Raw genomic sequence first — 4,792 nt, forward strand, 5'->3', positions numbered from 1 at the left:
GTAAGACCCACAAAACCGAATCCTCTTTACTTTCAGTCGATCAACAAACTTGGATTCAACAGTTAGCGCCCACCGCGGGGCCTTACAAAGTAACGTTTGCAAGGTTAGTATGAGCTCTGAAAACACACCCATGGCTTTAGAAGGAGGAGCCGCCGCCGATACGCCGGTCGCCGCAACGCCGTCCGTTCCTGAGATGCTGCAAGCCATCATGGCGCGCTTCGTTCAACAAGAGGAAACAAACAAAGCTACGAACGAACGTCTAGCTGCACTCGCCGCCGCCTTCGGAACCCTAGATGGCGAAGGTAACGAAGCAGAAACTGCCAGACGACGGTTGTTCGCCACCACGAACCCTAACCCCAACCATAATCCCGACGAACCAATCGACGACGCGCTTCCGACACACGTCGACACCACGCAACCGACCGACGGTTCCGACTCTCTTACAAGCCGTCAGATTGCCGACTTGCAACTCTCCTTACGGGATATCCACTCCAAGATCCACCACGTCAAGACGTCGGCTCCGGAGATCGAACGCGTTCTCGCCTCCACCCAGCGGAACCCTTTCACCAAGCGAATAACAAACGTCAAAATCAAGAAGGCGAAAAAGCTTCGCATCCCCCCGTACACCGGTGTCACAGATCCCACCGATCACATGACAGCTTTTAACATAGCTATGGGTCGGAACCATTTCTCTGACGAAGAGAGAGACGCTGGTCTCTGCCAACTTTTTGTCGAGAGTCTTTTCGGACCGGCCCTCAGCTGGTTCTCTCACCTGAAGGAGCACTCGATCGACAGTTTTCACGATCTATCCGCGTCCTTCCTCAAGAACTATATCATGTGGACGCGTCAAGGCACATCGATGGCTGATTTGTGGAAACTATCTCAATCGTCAACCGAGAGCCTCAAGGACTTCATGGAGAAGTTCAAAGAAGTACTGTCCAAGGTTCCTGTACCGGATCAAACAGCCGTCGAAGCCCTAACCAACTCCCTATGGATCAACTCCAGGTTCAAGGACTACCTCTACGAGCATCCGGATATCACCATCGAAGACGCCCTGCACAACTCGAAAAACTTCATCAGGCTAGAGGAAGACAAACGAGCTTTCAACGCTAAGCAGCAAGCTCTGAAGCAAGCAGCGGCCAAGCCGACGGATGCCCACGAACCGCGTCAGCACGCACCCTACAACAAAAATGACAGGAGAAAAGGGATCATTTCTGCAGTCGGAGAGAGCGACCAATCAGGCACAACAGCTGCCGTACGGGAACCGGGATGGAACGTCTGGGAGCGCGACACTAAAAACAAAACGCAACAACCTCGAAGTTCCTCCTCCGCTAATCCTAAGAGCTCCTCCGTCAGAGATTTGAGCAAGTACTGCGAATATCATGAAATGAAAGGTCACAATACTAAGGAGTGCAGGCATCTCTATGAAGTCTGGCTTGCATCTACCACCGTTAGTCGCACGAAGTCCGATCCCTCCAAGCAGAAGACAGCGAAAAACAACAAGAGCTGGAGTAAAAGCAGGGACAAAAAGAAAAAGTCCCAAGGGAAGAAGGATTCTTCCCCGAACGATGACGCCGACGAATCGCAACAAGACGATGACTCCACTTCCGACGAAGATAAACCGAAATCTCGCCGGAAAATCTTCACGATCCGACCGACGCCGTCCCCAACTCCTTCTACGACGGAAATACCGAAACCAGACCTGCGACATTCACTCACTCCGAGAACGGTCCAACCGATCGACAACCTCGCATCCACCGATAGTACTCTTATGGAAATCGACGCGGAGGAAAAGAGAGGTGACGATTCGGCGAGAACGCTCAATGCATCCGACGCTCGGCACGTGCTGAATTCCAAGCGAAAGGAGCACCCTTATCGCCAAGACAAACTGAAGAGGTCGAGCGGTCAATTCGACGAGGGAGAGACGATCGATCTCCGCGCCAAGCTTAACTCGAAGTTCTCAGACCTTCGCGAAAAACTTAAGCGGAACAAGACTGATCGTTCCACAGCCGAACCAGAGCCAGTCATCTCGTATCAACACAAACCTCACGATTTGCGTACTCGGCTCAATTCTCTCCGGGCCGAACGAACGGCGAAACCATCGACGAAGCTTCACGAGCAATCGCATCGATTGAACGTTATCATAGGAGGGTTTCCTCCCTGCAATGAGTCCGTCCGATCGGTGAAAGAATTTCGCCGGAAGGCAATCACCGCCAAACGCTGGCCCGCCACCCCAGAGACTAGCCCCCAAATTACTTTTTCAGCCGAAGATACCGTGGGCGTCTGTATGCCTCACAATGATTCACTCCTTATCGACATCGGAATCAGCGACTGCACTGTAACTAAAGTCTTGGTGGATACTGGCAGTTCAGTCGATCTCATCTTCAAGAGCACACTTGTCAAAATGGGAGTGAGCCTCGACGAAATGAAGCCTTCAGCGCGAACACTAACGGGATTTAACGGATCGTCCGAGACTATGCTTGGAACGATACGCCTGCGCGTCTACGCTGAAGGCGTTGCAAGAAATGTCAAGTTCTCAGTCATTGACGTTCGCGCTCCTTATAACGCTATCCTTGGCACGCCCTGGCTCCATTCCATGAAAGCCATTCCTTCTACTTATCACCAGTGCATCAAATTTCCCGGTATCGATGGACGAATTATCACTCTTCGTGGCGATCAAGCAGCGGCTCGCGACCTACTCGTCGCCGACGTGAAACATCAGAAGGCGACTTCTCACGTTAACACAGTCGCAAAGCCAATCCAGAAGATCTATCCCTTGAAGGGCGAAATTCTCGAGATAGCCATCGACGATACTGACAAAGCCAAAACCATCCACATTGGAGCCTACCTTCCCGACGAGATGAAAGACAAGCTCGTCTCATTTCTCAAAGATAACGTCTCCACCTTTGCTTGGTCAACAGCCGACATGAAAGGGATCGACCCTACCATCACGACGCACGAGCTCAACGTCGATCCCACTTTCAAACCGATTCGTCAAAAAAGGCGCAAACTCGGACCCGACCGATCGAAAGCCGTTAATGAAGAAGTCGAGCGATTGTTAGGGGCAGGATCGATTACCGAAGTGAAATATCCCGAATGGCCGGCAAATCCAGTCGTCAAGAAAAAGAATGGCAAATGGAGGGTCTGCGTCGATTTCACCGACCTGAACAAAGCTTGTCCAAAAGACAGCTTCCCTCTCCCTCACATCGATCGCCTCGTCGAATCAACATCTGGAAACGAGTTGTTGACATTCATGGATGCGTTCTCTGGTTATAACCAGATAATGATGCATCCAGATGATCGAGAGAAGACGGCCTTCATCACTGACCGCGGTATATATTGCTACAAGGTAATGCCATTCGGCCTGAAGAATGCTGGTGCGACGTATCAGCGTCTCGTCAACAGGATGTTTGCCGAACGATTGGGAGTCACAATGGAGGTCTACATTGATGACATGTTGGTCAAATCACCGAAGGCAGCCGATCATATCGATCACCTCAAAGACTGTTTCCTCATCTTGAACGAGTACGGTATGAAACTCAACCCAGCGAAGTGCACCTTCGGAGTCACATCCGGCGAATTCCTAGGCTACATAGTCACTCAAAGGGGAATCGAAGCAAACCCAAAGCAGATATCCGCCATCCTCGATCTCCCCAGTCCCAAGAATAGCCGCGAGGTGCAACGATTGACCGGTCGCATTGCAGCACTCAACCGGTTTATCTCCTGATCAACCGATAAGTGCCTTCCGTTTTACGTTCTGCTGCGCGGCAACAAGAAATTCATCTGGGACGAGCGTTGTGAGGAAGCATTCGATCAGCTCAAACACTATCTCACAACACCACCGGTGCTAGCAAATCCAGATAAAGGTGACACGCTATACCTTTACATTGCAGTGTCCAACGCAGCCGTTAGCAGCGTACTCGTCAAAGACGATCGAGGGGAGCAACGACCGATATTCTATATCAGCCAGCGCATGACCGACGCCGAAACACGTTATTCGACGCTCGAAAAGATGGCATTCGCTGTCAAAACTTCAGCACGCAAGTTGAGGCCATACTTCCAGTCTCATTCGATCGTCGTCCTCACCAACTTACCGCTACGAACCATCATGCAGAATGCCAACCACTCTGGCAGACTCTCGAAGTGGGCTATTGAACTCAGCGAATACGACGTTACGTTTCAAAGCAGAACAGCCGCAAAATCGCAAGTCCTAGCCGATTTCCTCATCGAGTTAACGCCCGAACTCGAGCAAGACCTCAAACTGCCGAGCGACGACTGGATCTTGCATGTCGACGGATCGTCTTCCATCAAAGGCTCCGGGGTTGGCGTTCATCTTCAATCTCCGACTGGAGAACTGCTCCGGCAATCTTTTCGACTCGGTTTCAAAGCATCCAACAACGAAGCCGAATACGAGGCTCTCATCGCCGGTCTACGTTTGGCACGAGCAGTCCAAGCGAAACGCATCCATGCGTACTGTGACTCTCAGTTGGTCGCAAATCAGTTTAGTGGCGACTACGACGCCAAGAACGAACGGATGGACGCCTACCTTAAAGTCGTCCAAGATCTAACCAGAGAGTTCGAGTCTTTCCAGCTTACGAGAATTCCCGTGGTGAAAACGTCTGCGCAGACGCGCTAGCAGCGCTCGGAAGCAACCCAGCTGATCAAGTTAAGCGGACAATACCGATCCAGCACATTGACAATCCAAGCATCACACTGTCTCACGACGCGGAAGGACATGTAGCAACGATCGACGCACCAACCGCCATGGATACCAGTGTGTCGCTCGATCGAC

This window comes from Raphanus sativus, chromosome 9, assembly GCF_000801105.2.
Source record: "Raphanus sativus cultivar WK10039 chromosome 9, ASM80110v3, whole genome shotgun sequence".
Taxonomy (NCBI): Eukaryota; Viridiplantae; Streptophyta; class Magnoliopsida; order Brassicales; family Brassicaceae; genus Raphanus; species Raphanus sativus.